The 15,894-nt window shown below is 40.1% G+C and overlaps 1 pseudogene; it reads left to right on the top strand.

Annotated features, from left to right (window-relative positions):
* Positions 1-11,856: 11,856 nt before the first annotated feature.
* Positions 11,857-11,968, top strand: LOC118584964 (annotated as a pseudogene).
* The last annotated feature ends 3,926 nt before the right edge of the window (positions 11,969-15,894 follow it).

Genomic DNA, 15,894 nt, shown 5'->3' with positions numbered 1-15,894 from the left:
CTGTGATAGAATAATACAGGTGAAGATGGTCAAGCTTGCCCTAGACTAAGAAGGATACCTTTGCCTCCAGCAAAAGGTTATGCTAGGGGTGGAGATTTTTTCCAGCCAGGAACTCCCTTAACAGCCAGGTATGGTGGGTGGAGAGGCAAGAGCTACAGCTATAACCACAGTGCCAACCTAGGGCCCATGGGATCCATGGAGTCAGTGGGCACAGTGGGGTAGAGAAGGGCCACATTCCCTTTTGACCCCAAGTAGGTTTGATCAGATTAAGTCAGGTCCACAGAGTTTATTAAGTATGGAGAAATGTAGAGAGGTTCCACAGAACAGCTCCAGGGTATGGGAATATAATAGCTCAGAGAGAATGACCCAAGATTACTGGGAGCTAGTTAACTTAGTACCTCCTGTCCATGCTTTGTATCCAACCTTGATCTGTGGAGGAAGCAACTGATACAAATGGATGAAACCTTTCCCTGCCGTAGTAGACATTGCTTATGTTTAACTTCAGTATCTTCTTAGTTGTGAACTTCTGGGATCACCTGATACTTACTTAAAACTATTGTTGGCTATTTTTGCTCTTTTGGGGGACCACAATCCAGCTCCCAAATAAATCACACATAGAGGTTTATTCTTAATTATAAATGCCTGGCCTTAACTTGGCTTGTTTCTAGCCAGCTTTGCTTAACTTTAAATGATCACATTTGGCTTTTGCCTTTGGACTTTTACCTTTCTCTATTTCTATATTCTTGCTTTCACTCTTACTCCATGGCTTGCTGTGTAGCTGGGTGGCTAGCCTCTGATGTCTTCCTCTTTCTCTGGCTCCTTCTTCTTTCCTTCCAGATTTCTTCATCTATATACTCTTTCTGCCTGCCAGCTCCACCATCCAGTTCTTTATTAGAGTATCAGGTGTTTCAGATAGGCCCAATAATACTGCTTCACAGAGTTAAACAAAAGCAACATAAACAAAACTAACACACCTTAAAATAGTATTCCCTGATATAGAACAGATGACAATAGACATTCAGAGTGTCTCACCAAGATTATCTTTGTAAACCCCACTATTTGCTGTGGGATGGTGTTTCAGGATGTTGCCTTGTCCTGCCCATTCTCTGGAATAAGTTTTGTTTTATAGATGACAAAAAGTTACCCTCTGAGTGTATGCAGATTTGGAAAGCCATTGGAGATAGAGCCAGGTTCAATGGTACTTCCACCTACCTTATAATTCAGCTGAGACTGGGTTAATTGAAAAGGAAGAAAAATTATCCCAGTGATACCCTACATGGATAGAAAAGGACACTACCAGAGGACATAAAACATCAGTGCCAGGGTGGGCTACCTCTCTGTGAGATGTTGGCCAGAGAAGCCCCTGAGGCCCCACAAACCATAAAGTTTGCTGCTACATCTGTTGGTTGTATGCCAAAACTAGACAGTAAGACCCTATTGGTGAAGGACTGCATGTATAGGCTGTGACTACAGTATATGGAGAAATGAAGTTTGGACTAAACTAGAAACTCCCACCCTGCTGGCTGGCTTTTACAGTGCCAGAGAGGGCCATACAGGCTGCTGATAGAGAACTGTCACCCATAGTCCTGCTCATCTATGTACCATGTGTGATAAAATACCAACAAGCTAGGAAGAATGTGCCTACTTGTGTGACAGTGGGTCCACTATCATGAGTAGGACCGATCCTTCTAATTGGATTTAAAACCAGCTCCACAAGAGGTAGTTTACAACTGGTACTGGAAGCCAGGATGAAACCATGTGGCTGGTTGGTCATAGGTCTCAAAGGGGAAGCAGTACCTATTTTTCATTAGATGGGTGTAATGTGCCTGTCAAATTGCCTTCTAAATGTGTTTATACCCATAGATGACATTGTTGTCAGCCCTAACTCATAACTACTGGTGGAGTTCCTGAGAATGAGTGACTGCTGGTGTAGTATGGTTGCCTAATTATTAGCCATAGATGGACACTTATAGTCATGTCTTCTATGGTCCTGAGGGGTTATTGTGGAAGAGTAGGCAGAAAGAATGTTTAGAGTGGGAAGGGGCAGAATGTTCTATATCAATTTCCTCAGAGATTGGTACATTCCATCCCACAGGGAAGCTTAAGACAGAAGGTAAACCCCTCAAAATAGTTTTAGGAAGTTCCTGAAACTGACCAGATCAAATAGGCACCTCCCTCCCACTGTAAAAAAGCTAAACTGCAAAAAAAAAAAAAAGACTCTGAAACCAGACCAGCTTCCTGGAAGAAGCAGAAAACAGCCAAACTGTCTAGAAGAGGTTTAGAGCAACTTAGTCACTTAGAGGGGACACTCTCCAACCTGTTGAGATGCCTAAAAGCTGGGCAATGTGCTCCAGGCAACCAGCACTTGTGAGCTGTCACCAATGCAGAGGTGGGCTTTGGTGATACAGCTGTCTTTGAGTCATTTCTGCTCCTGTAAGTAACACCTCACCCATATTCCTATAAGTAATGTCAACAAAACTCATTGGTTCACCAAGTTGGACTTTGGCAATATCCATACTTTGATCTACTGTGGGTTCCCTAGCTGGAGTGAGTAGATATGTGTTGTCTCTTCCCAGAAAAAGTTTTATCCCATGACATGGGGACCAAAATATGAATGCATCTTTTGAGGGAACACAACTCACTCCAGGATAACATTCTAGTTGTTATCAGAAATGACTAGTGATGTTAAAGGTCTTCAAGACCAGCTTAGTTCTTACTTCAATAATCATTAGAGAAATTCAGAGGACTGTTGACTACAACTTCTCACATGGAACAGATACAAATTACAATCAATAAAGTAAAAGGGTCACAGAGGGAGATTTGTAAAAGCTCCAGTACAAGCTCTCAAGGGTCCCCCTCCAGTGGCCTTCTCCATCACTATGTGATGACATATGAGATATACTATCTGCCTGGAAGACTCCCTAGAATATCTATTCACAGAGCTGTAATTTGTGTCTGGTCACATACACATCCTCCGTTTAGTGTGTGTCAGAAATCCAGACCCTTAGGGAGGGCAGGTTTGACAGAATAATATTGTTAACACACACCAAGCACCAGGAACCTCCATATCATGTAGATCATCACAGTGGAGCAAAGTATCTGTTAGCCCAGTTCCCCATGACAAGGAAGGACCATCCTTTTCCTGCAGGCTCTCCTGCAGTATCATACCCACCATGATAAGTGATTTCCTGCACATCAATGAAAGGAGACAATCAAGTTATTTTTAAAAATGTGTTTCCCCTCCAAAAAGATGATTGCATTATTTGGTTAAGTTATGCATGTATGTAGTGATACTGACATCATAAGCTGTCTCAGGAAATAGAATGTATTAGGAAAGAAGGGAGGACTGATTTAGACAAACACAAAATCGAAGCAAATCCTCAAAGGTTTTTTTTTGGTTTTTTGTTCTTTTACCTGTGTTATTATTAATATTACCAATAAATATTCATTGTTATTAATTGTTTTATTTGAAATCTCTTTTTTATAACTTTCCTCATGTCAAGTTAGAATTGGAAGCTTTCTATCACTGTCATAAAACAGCATAACCAAAAGCAACTTAGAGGGGAAAGGGTTTGTTTGATTTACATTTTCCACTAACAGTTCATCATAGAAAAAGGTCAAGGGAGAAACTCATGGCAGGAACTTGCAACAGAAACCATGGAGGAATGCTGTTTATTCGCTTTCTCTCCTGGCTTTCTCAGCTAACTTTCTTGTACTGATAAAGGCCACCTGCCTAAGGATGGTGCCACTCCACAGTGCAATGGGCCTTCCTATATTTACTAGCAATTAATAAAATTAAGACATGTCCACAGGTCAATCCAATTGAGGCAATTCCCCAGATAAAGGACATATAATCTCTTATAAATGAAATCTTTAATCATAATAATGTGTATTATATGGTCTCAGTGGGAAAATATCACTCTGATTGGGTAAAAATAGTTCTTACAGAGAAAAAACAATTTTTCTTTAAATATATGAAGTGTATGCATGTGTATGAATGTGTACATATAGATACGTAGATATCTATGAAACTGAAATTCCATTGGGGAGGAATTATCAGTCTATGGGTAAATATTTTTCTGTCACATTTTATCCACAAAGACTCAAATCCAGCTGTTACTACTTATTACCTCTGGAATTAAGGGATATTTTAGGTAAAATTCTTGATTTGTAAACTTTGTTCTTTCTACCATAGTAATATTTATATAATAATGTAATAAGCATAAATCAATTTTGTTAAACTCAAAGAATCAGCAAAACATGCATCCATTTGTCTTGAAGACATATGCATTAAAGTCAGATACATTGTGGAACTTGGGGCTTCCAAATAAAATCTATGGATCCACTTGTGGTTAGAAAAATCAATGAAGAGTTTCCTAGTTGAAGGAAAAAATTTCGTAAAAAGAAGAGACAAACCCATGATATATTGTTATGTAGGGAGTTGTATTTCAAGGAAAAGTTTACCAATGAGTTTAAAAGCATTGTTATATCAGTTTATAAATGAGATGAGAGTCTGTCTGATACCCATAAGTACACATGCCCATACACAAATGTACACAGTGTCTACACATTGGGAATCTTGAGAAAATGGCTGATAGGAATAGGAATCAAGGTTTTAACTGATGATGTGGTGGTTAATTTTAAATATCAACTTGACAGAACTTAGAATCACCTAAGACAGTCTCAAGGAGGGCCAACTAGATCTAGTTGACCTCTATGGATGTTGGTGGGGCATGGTTTTAATATTTTTATTAATATTTTCCTTAAATATTTAATAATTTTTATCTTTTATTAATTAAGAGATATTCTATTCATTTTACATACCAACTGCAGATTCCCTGTCCTCCCTCCTCCTGCACCCCCAGCTTTCTCCCTCATCCCATCCCCCATTCCCATATCCTCCAAGGCAAGGTCTCCCATGGGGAGTCAGCAGAGGCTGGTACATTCAGTTGAGGCAGGTCCAGAGTGGGAGAGCAAGGAAATAGATATCATGATAAATAAAGACACCATGGAAATAGGGAGACGCAGCATGCTAGGGAGGTTCCCAGGAATCCACAAGGATGACTCCACCATAGACTTCTGGTAATAATCAAGAGGGTGCCTGAGCTGGCCTACTCTGGTGATTGGATGACTGAATACCCTATCTGTCACCATAGAACCCTCATCCATGACTGATGGAAGCAGATGAAGAGATGGAGCTCCAGGAGTCCAATCAATGAGAGAGAGGAGGGATTCTGTGAGCAAGAGATATTGAGACCATGATTTATTGGTGAAATTATTAAGGCCACTCCACGTAGTTGAAAGGGAGGTTTATTTTGTGGGGTAACTTACAAATGAAGGGGTAGGTTGCAGGGTCTGGCAAAGGTATAGCGCAGTCTGGCAGTGTTCTCTGGAGAACTCTGCTCGGTCTACCTCCAGTGTCCAGGGTCCCGGAACCAAGAGAGAGCCCTCCTCCCAATCTTTGATTTCTGCTTCCTCCTCCGCCCTGCCTTGTGGGCGTGACCATTACAGAAGCCTCAATGGGGGTTGGAACTTCCAGGCCAATGCTGGCATGGCTATCCACTACAATGACTGGAAAAAGTACAGAAACAACTAGGTTTTAATTTCCTTACTTGATGAGGAAACCTAGCCAGATAGTGGGTGGCACCATTCCCTGGTTTGGAATCCCGGACTGTACAAAAGTAGAGATGGCTAGTTGAGCTCAAAGCCTGCATGTGTTTATTCCTCTCTGCTCTTGACCATGGGTGTGACAAACTGGCACAAGTTCCTGCCTTGACTTCTCTGCAGTAATGGTCTAGAACCAGAACTGTAGGCAGAATGAGCCATTTCCCTCTCTGTTGTTTGGCACTGTGTTTTCCCACAGAAACAAAAAGGAAATGAGAACAAATAATGATGACACATGTTTGGTCATATTTTGTATTAACAAAATACTTTCTGTGAGTGCTCATCATTTTATCATCAGTTAATATGCAAGATCAAACCAAAATTACAAAGGCTAAGGAAGTGGACAGCAGACAGGCAACTAACCTTTAGTGTTGTCTGTTTACAAGGGTGTTTTCTTTCAGTATGTCTTTATACATATCCATATTTTATTTTTCATCCTTTCCATGTGAGAATTTAAATTTTCAATGTATAGTAAGAATCTCACCAAAAAATTATGTTAATAAAAAAGGAAGACAGGAATTTGGGGGGCAGAAGGAGGTAAGGGTTTAGTTTAGGAGGAATTACAGGGGTGAAAGAGGTATGAATGTGAAGAAAATATGTTGTATAAAACTCTCAAAGAATAATAAAAAATATTGTATTAAAACAATAAAAAAGAATCTCACCAAAATAAGTTATGGGTCTCATCATTAGAAAGCAAATCAGATTAAATATGACTCCCTACACAGTAAATCACTGGTTATCACAAATCTGAGAAAGAAGACATTTTCATCTTTCAAATTGAGGGAACATACTGCAATTAAGATAATTATCACAAAGTTTATGAATTCCAGGCCTTGTTCTCACAGTTTTGTTCAGAAATATCTTTCAGATTTATTTACTCAACAAATATCACATTGATAAATTCACCATTATTTATAATTAGTAGTTAAATTAAACAACTATTTTTCAAAATATCTTTTAAACCATATTCTTTGTATCAATAAATTTTTAGTACCTCTAAGCAGAGAAATCTGTTTGTCTATAGCACCAGAGTAATTTTGCATCTTTTTCTTCCCTATATCAAGTGACTTTCATATTGAATTTATCTTTCACATCGAACATTATTCTACCCCTAAACATGTAGTTGTGATGTTTTTGTTTGTTTGGGTTTTTTTTTCAAGACAAGGTCTCTGTGTGTAGCTATGGCTGTCCTGGAACTCACTCTGTAGACCAGGCTGACCTTGAACTCATAAGGTCTGCTTGACTTTGCCTCTCCAGTGCTGGGATTAAAGGTATGCGTCACCACTGTCCAGCTGTTGTATATTTTTATATTTCATATATAAACATATTTTGTAGTGCCAGCATCACTAGCCAAAATTATATAAGCAGACCAATATCCTTCATTTAAATAATAATGAAAGCTTTTGACAGAATCTTAGGGAAAATTATCTGGAGTTATATAATTATAACACATCATGACAAATAGGGTTTTTTTGTAGCAATGTATGCTTTGTTAGCACTTATTAGAACCTCTCAGGTAAGACTAAAAGAAAAAATTTCCACTTTGTTAAATGATGCTGGTATAAAACTACAGAAACATCATACTCAAAAGAGGATGAATAAATAAAGATTTAAGATCAGTAGTAAGACACTCTCTCTTTCACAGCGTTTGTTCAACCTTTGAGTAGAGGTCTCATCCAATGCAACAAGGCAAGAAGAATATATAATAGTCAGAGACCAGAAGTAGAAAAATAACTCTCCAGATAAATGCCTGCATCAGATTGCCTCCTCTGAAGGGAATTTTGATTTCCAATGAAAATTCCACAACACAATGACTCAGTCTTCAATTTTAGGAAGCAGGGTAAAAATAAAGCATGAAAATTCTGTCAAAGCTACATAAAGTGCTGATACAACTAATATGTAATGTCAATGAGGTAAGAGAATATAAGGTGGATATACACAGATACATACACACACACACACACACACACACACACACACACACACACACACACACGGAGTGGGGAGATTGAAAATTAAAAGAATAATAATAGTTCCCAGGAGAATTCTGTCAAGCAGCTAAGCAGACCCAGCCACACAAGCCAGAACAGCTGAGTGTCTCGCCTTAGCAACAGAACTATAATCCTCCCTGGATTCTGTTCCTGACTCCTAACACCCTTCCCCATGCCAACCCCATCCCAGATCATCCCTGGTCCTGCTACCACTGGGCTCCCACCCCAAATCCCAGGGGATTTATGCTACTAAGGCAGAGAACACATCATCCAGAAAGGGTGAGTAACCAGCTTACCAGCAGAAATGAACCCACCTGGATTCTGCCCCTGGTGACCATTGTTGATTCCTCAGGCTCACATTGTCCCAGTTAGTCCCTAGCCCTTTAGATGGGCCCTCTGCTCAACCCCAGAAGACTTCCACCAAACAGCCTCTGACTACACAAGCCAGAACAGGTGAGTGACCTATCTACCAGAGGAATTGTACCCCTCCCTGGATCCATGCCTTCCAACCTATTACCAGAACATGTTGTCCCTGATGTTGCTGGGTCCTTTCCCCCAACCACAGACCACACTAGCCACAACTACCCTCAACAATTGATAAGAGGCCCTTCTCCAGAACTGAAGCAGACTCCACAGACCCAGACACATGCCACATCAGTTGCAAGAAGAGAGCCATAGGCACTCCCTACCATTCAAAAGAACATCCCCCACAGCTCTATCAGAGGCCAGTCTGATTCTAGGCATCCCAGAAGAAGACTCAGGCTTTACTTCAGATGAGGCAGGATCTAGACACCCAAGAAGGCTTAGACCAGAAGCCATTACAAATCAAGTGACCCAAGGTACCCAAAACCCCAGCAGAGATCACTTACTGGACCTGAATATTTATCAGTCACCAGAACCCTTGGCCACTTAGACCAGAAAACCAGAGAAGAAACAGAAACCAAGGAACAAAATACATCAAAGACAAACACAGGAATCAATATCTAGACTTATAATCATCCCAATCCAGATACCTAAACACCAGTTGAAGAACACAATCAGTAACCCAAAGTATATCACCACCAGAAGCCACCTGTGCAATGACAGCAACACCTGAACATTCCAACGCAGCTGAAGTGCAAGGAAACAACCTTAAAAATAACGTCATGAAGATTATAGAGGTTTTTAAAGAAGAAATGGAAAAAAATCTTAAAGAAATGAAAGAAAGGACCACCAAAAATGGAGGAAATCAGTAAATCTCTTACAGAATGTAAACAACAACAACAAAAAATCCACAAAAACAAACAGTTGACAGAAACAAATAAAATTGTTCAAGATTTGAAAATAGAAATAGAAGCAATTTAAAAAACACAGACTGAGGGATATCTGGAAATGGAAAACCTGGGTAAGCAAATAGGAACTATAGATGCAAGCATCACCAACAGAATACAAGATATGGAAAAGAGAATCTTAGGCATTGAAGATATAATAAAGGAAATAGATTCATTGGTCAGTCGAAGAAAATGTTTAATCAAAATAAAATTCCTAGCACAAAACATCCAGGAATTCTGGGACACCAAGAAAAGACTAAATCTAAAAATAATAGAAATAGATGAAGGACAAGAATCTCAGCTCAAAGGCACAGAAAATATATTCAACAAAATCATAGAAATTTTCCCAACCTAAAGAAGGACATGTGGTGGTATTGTGTTCCCCAAAAAATTGTGTGTTCCCTGAAATAAACATATCTGGGGTCAGAGAACAGACAGCCACTAGAACAAAGTCAAAAATGGTGGCTAGATTATGGGAAGAGTAAGCTATAGCAGAAGTTGGGCGGTGGTGGTACACACCTTTAATCCTAGCACTTGGGAGATAGAGCTAGCTGGATCTCTGAGTTCAAGGCCACTTTAGAAACAGCTAAGCATGGTGACCACGCCTTTAATCCCAAGGAGTGGGGGGCAGAAAGAGAAAAGTATATAAGGCGTGAGGACCAGGAATTAGGGGAGAAAAAAGTATGTAGTGAGTAAAGCAATTGGCTGGTTAAGCATTCAGGCTTTCGAGCACAGTTCAGCTGAGAGACATTGGGATGAGGATTCAGAAGCTTGCAGTCTGAGGAAACAAGACCAGCTGAGGAACTGGTGAGGTGAGAAAACTGTGGCTTGTTCTGCTTCTCTGATCTTCCAGCAATCACCCCAATAACTGGCCTCGGGTTTTTGTTCTTATTAATAAGAACGCTTTAAGATTCATGTTACAAGGACATACATATAAACGTACAAGAAGCTTCCAGAACATCAAATAGATTGGACCAGGAAAAAATGTCTGAGGGACATATAATCATCCAAACACTAAACATACAGAATCAAGAAATAATATTGAAAGCTGCAAAGGGAAAAGGCAAAGTAACATATAAAGGCAGACCTGAAGGGGAAAAGAGCTGGCTAAAGAAACCCACCCTGACCCTGGAGCCCAGAATTAGGGAAGGATGGCTCAGATAAGGCCAGTTTAGCTCAGATCAGAGCCATCTCTGCCCCAGTCAAACCAATCAATCACAGAGCAGAGGAGTAGAATCCTGGCCCTAGGGTCCAGTACCAGGGAAAGAAACAAAGCCTGTGTTTGGGACCTGAGCCAGAGAAATAAACACTTTATCCCCAAACCCAGAACCAAGGAAATATGCCCTGACTCTGAAACTTATACCAAAATAACACTCTTGGTCCCTAGAATCAGAGTCAGTGAAAGAAATGTGCCCTGGCCTTTAGAGGTAGTATCAAAAAGCCAAGAAAAAGCCAAGAAAGGCCAGTGAAAGAAATAGTTTGGCCCTGAAATCAGGGCCATCTCTGCCCCTTGTCCACAAAACTGGCCAATCCCTGGGCAGAAAAAAAACTAACCAATCACAGTTGTCTCTGTCCCCTGGACATCCTATATAAAACACCCTGCATGGTCAGTTGTGACCTGTTCTCTCCACCCTAGTAGAAGCAGCTACTCTTCTGGACTCCTCCTTCCCAAGTAAATCTCTTTCTCAAAAGAGTTTTTTGGTGAAGACCTTCATTCACTGGTGCACAGAAGAACCTTGCTGGGACATCCCATAGTGAATTGAGCAAGGGGGAACTGAACAGAAGAACCTTGCTGGGATATCCCATAGTGGATTGAGCAAGAGGAAGCTGAACAGAAGAACCTTGCTAAGATGTTCCATAGTGGACTGAGCAAGAGAGAGCTGGTAACAGTGAGCCGAAGATTGCAGCTCTCCAGGAGAGGAGCAGGATTGTTGTGTCCTGCAGGGAGACCATCTCCCATCACACCAGGTATATCCCGACTTTCCTGAAGAGTTAGGATACCCCTGTATTGGTTCTGTGTTTCTTATTTAATAAGACTGTCTAGAAATTCATCTACAAAAAGTCATTATTACTTTTATATTTTTATTTCTTTTTAATTTTATAATTAATTTAATTTTACAAATCAGCCATGAATTCCCCTGTCCTCCCTCCTCCTGCCCCACCCCCACACACCCCCCAATCCACTCCCCATTCCCACTTCCTCTAGGGCAAGGACTCCCCTGGGGATTCAGCTCAGCCTGGTAGATTCAGTAGAGGCAGGTCCAGTACCCTCCTCCCTTCACCCAGGCTGAGCAAAGTGTCCCAGCATAGGCCCCAGGCTCCAAAAAGCCAGCTCATGCACTAAGGACAAGTCCTGGTCCCACTGCCTGGGTGCCTCCCAAACAGTTCTAGCTAATCGACTGTCTCACTTATCCAGAAGGGCCTGATGCAGTTCTATGAGGGCTCCTCAGCTATTGGTTCATAGTTCATGTGTTTCAACTAGTTTGGCTATTTGTCTCTGTGCTTTTTCCAATCATGGTCTCAACATCTCTTGCTCATACAATCCCTCCTCTTCTCATCAATTGAAATCCTGGAGGTCTACCTGGGGCCATGGATCTCTGCATCTGCTTCCATCAGTCATTGGATGAGAGTTCTAGCACAACAGTTAGGGTGTTTGGCCATCCGATCACCAGAGTAGGTCAGTTCAGGCTTTCTCTCAACCATTGCCAGTAGTCTATTGTGGCGGCATCTTTGTGGATTTCTTGGGACCTCTCTAGCACTTTGCTTCTTCCTATTCCCATGGGGTCTTCATTTGTCATGGTATCTTTTTCCTTGTTCTCCCTCTCTGTTCTTGATCTAGCTGGGCTCTCTTTCCCCCAACCCTTGCCCTTCATTATCCCCCTCCCATCCAGTTTGCTTTTCAGCCTTTTGGCTAAGATCAAGTCTAGTATCTGTTCTTATCAGTAGCCCTCATGTACAATCAATAAATTGGCTGGGAAAGAAATCAGGGAAACAGCATCTTTCACAATAACCATAAATAATATAAAATATCATGGGGTACTTCTAACCAAACAAGTGAACGACCTGTATGACAATAACTTCAAGTCTTTGAAGAAAGAAACTGGAAAAGATTGATAAATCTCCTATGATCATGAATCAGTAGGATTAGCATAATTAAAATGGCTATTTTACCAAAAGCAATCTACACATTCAACACAATCCCCATCAAATTTCCAACACAATTCTTTACAAACCTTGGAAGAACAATACCTAACTTCATATGGAAAAGCAAAAAACACAGGATAGCTAAAACAATATTAAACAACAAAAGAATTCCCAGAGGTATCACCATCCCTAATCTCAAGTTTACTACAGATCCTGGTAATAAAAAATAACATGGTATTGGCATAAAAACAGATATACTGATCAAAGGAATTGAATCAAAGACCCTGACATACATCCACACATCTATGTACACTTGAATTTTTACAAAGAAGCCAAAACTATACAATGGAGAAAGGAATGGTGCCAGCATAACTGGATGTTGACATGTATAAGAATGCAAATAGATCCATATCTATCACCCTGCCAAAAACTCAAGGCCAAATGGATCAAAGACCTCAACATAAATCCAATTACAGTGAACCTGATAGAAGAAAAAGTGGGGAATAGCCTTAAATGCATTGGCACAGGATACATCTCCCCGAATAGAATACCAATAGCACAGACACTAAAATCAACAATTAATAAATGGGACCTCAAGATACCAAAAAGCTTTTGTAAGACAAAGGACACTGTCAATCAGACAAACAGCAGCCTACAGAATGAAAAAGATCTTCACCTACCCTATATCTGACAGAGGGCTGATCTCCCAAAATCTATAAATAACTCTAGAATCTGGACATCAAAAACCTAAATAATCCCATTTAAAAAAATGGGGTACAGACCCAAACAGAGAATTCTCAACAGAAGACTCTCAAATGTCAGAGAAACACTTAAATAAATATTCATCATGCTTAGCCATCAGGGAAATGCAAATCAAAACAACTCTGAGATTCCATCTTATGAATGAATAAGATCAAAAACACAAATGACAACTTATGCTGAAGAGGATATAGATCAAGGGTAACACTTCTCCACTACTGGTAGGAAACTTATACAGCCACTTTTGAAATTAATATTGTGGTTTCTCAGAAAATTGGAACTTAGTCTACCTCAAAACCCAGTGACACCACTTTGGCATATACCCAAAGCATGCTTAATCATAGGCCAAGGACACTAAACTGTATTCATAGCAGCTTTATTTGTAATAGCCCAAACATGGAAATAACCTAAATGCTCCTGAACCAAAGAATGGAGAAAGAAACTGTGGTACATTTGCACAATGGAGTATTACTGAGCTGTTAAAAACAATGACATCAGGAAATTTGAAGGCAAATGGCTGGAACTAGAAAAAAATCTTCCTAAGTTAACCCAGACTCAGAAAGACAAACATGGTAGGTACTCACTCATACTTGGATATTAACTATAAAGTAAAGGATAATAATGCTACAATTTGTTGTAGGAATTTGTTCCACCAATGACCTTGGGCTATCTAGCCTGATAGAGGCATGTTTTTCTCTGGATACATGACTGCTTCAAACTAAGGTGAGAGCATGTATTTGCTCTCTCTTGTGGCAGTTGGAGGTCGGAGATCAGACTGCTAGTTCCATTAACCCCTAGGCAGAAGAGAGGGCCATGATGGCTGTTTGCTTCGTTCTGTATCTGTGAGTGCATTTTCTCCTCATTTTATATCTTAATAAATCCTTGATAGCCTTTTAACTGACTCTTATGGATCTGCTAGTAAAAATTCACAGAGCTAAAGAGGGTAGGTAACAAGGAGGGCCCAAGGAGAAACACATGAATCTCCCTGGGAAGGGAAAATAGAGATTTCCTTTGTGGACTGGGGGTCAATGGTCATAGAAACTTGAAGGATTAGGTTGGGGATGGGTAGAGGTAAGAGTGCTGAGATAGATGACAGGAAACTGGGGCTTTATAGGAACAGGTAGAAGCCTGATATAAGGGAAACTTCCATGAGACTACAAGGACGGCCCCAGCTAAGACTCCTGGCAGCAGTGGATGCACAGCCTGAATTGGCCATCCCTGTGATTGGATGGGTGACTATCCTGGATGTCATCAGAGAGCCTGCATCCATTGACTGATGGAGGCAGATTGAGAGACCCATGGCCAAACTCTGGATAGAGCTTGAGGAGGCCGGCTTGAGAGAGAGGAGGAGGAATTGCAGGGGGGTCAGAAACATCACAAGAAGACCCATTGAAACCATTAACCTGGCTGATGAGAACTCACAGAGTCTGAACCAACAACCAAGGGATTAAATTTCCCCCTCTGCATGTATATGACAACTGTGTAGTTTGGTCTATTTGTGGAACTCCTGGTAATGGGAGCAGGACTTCTGGCTCTTGGGAACCTATTCCTCATGCTTTGTTTTGGGAACCAATCCTCATGGATTGTCTAGCTCAGCCTGAATACAGGGGAGGTGCTTGGTTTTGCAGCAACTTGATATGCCATGCTTTGTTTATGCCCACTGGAGGCCTGCCCCTTTCTGAGGAAGGATAGATTGGGAGAGGATGAGCAGAGGTGTAGGGAGAGGGAAGGGAGGCTACAGTAGAAATGTAAAATAAATGAGTAAAGAATAATACAGTTCATTACATTTTTTCAAAAATATCAAATCATTGGGTATGAATTCCTAATTGATACATGTAATGGTTAACTTTTATTGCCAGTTTGGCACAGTCTAGAATAACATGGAAAAACATTTCAATGGAGAATTAACTGGATCGAGTTGTTCTGTGAAGGACTGTCTTGATTTGGCTGAGGTAGGAAAATTCTCTCTGAATGTGGTCAACACCATTTTAATGGTCTGTGTATTGGACTAAATCAAAATGAGAGAGTAAATTGAGAACATGTATGTGTCCGTTTGGTCTCTCTGACCTTGACTGTGGATGTGACCAACTGCTTCAAGCTCCCTCCACTTGTGATTTCCCTACTGTTATGGACTATAACCTGGAATACTGAGCTAGACTATGCCCTTCTCCTCCAAATTGTTTTTGGTTAGATTATTTCATTACAGCAACATTAAAAAACCCTAAGGCAGTATAAAATCCATTTATTCAGAGAGAGAGATGGCTTTTCTTACTTGGGTTCTGGGAAATCTAACTAGGTTCTTAGGCTTGCATGGCAGACAACTTATCCAATATGCTCAGTACTGAAAATGAATACTCTCCTTGCAATGAACCAAGTTCAGTTCTTAGCATCCATTTTGGAGAGCTCACAATTACCTGTAACTCCCTCTCCAAGGATATGACACCTTATAGCCTCCAATGGTACTTGCACTTACATGTGTATAAGACATACACAGTAAATAAAAAAAAATTAATCTTTTTTTAAAAAGTAAATAAAATGTACAGAGAAATTATAAATCCAGGAACATCACTACAGATTATATATCCAAAGGAAATGAAATTATGTTTTAAGATGATCCTTACTCATGTGAATATAGTAAGCATTAAGACAACTTATTCTATTAAACATATAGCACATAAAGTAGGGAAATAAAAATGGCAGAGAGAGGATAAAGAATACTTGGAGGACAGAGAGTGGGGGTGGATTTGATTAGAACACATTAAATATGTGTATGAAATTTTCAAAGAGTAAAAAAAAAATTAAAAAGTATTTCCACTCCATAACAATAGGCAGGTTATGAAATCAACCTATCATTAAATGAATAGATAAAGGAAATACATTTACATATACAATAGAAAACTCTTCATCCATCAAAGGAGAAAACACTGTCATTGGTGATTACATGTGTGGCTTCTCAGGATATTATAATACGTAAGTCAGAAGAGAAAAATAAAGACATTGAGTGATCTTGTTTATGGGGACACAAA

The sequence above is a fragment of the Onychomys torridus genome, chromosome 5 (genome assembly GCF_903995425.1).
Source record: "Onychomys torridus chromosome 5, mOncTor1.1, whole genome shotgun sequence".
Classification (NCBI taxonomy): Eukaryota; Metazoa; Chordata; class Mammalia; order Rodentia; family Cricetidae; genus Onychomys; species Onychomys torridus.
Note: the sequence above shows the minus strand (reverse complement) of the source record. Positions and strands in the feature narration are given on the sequence as shown.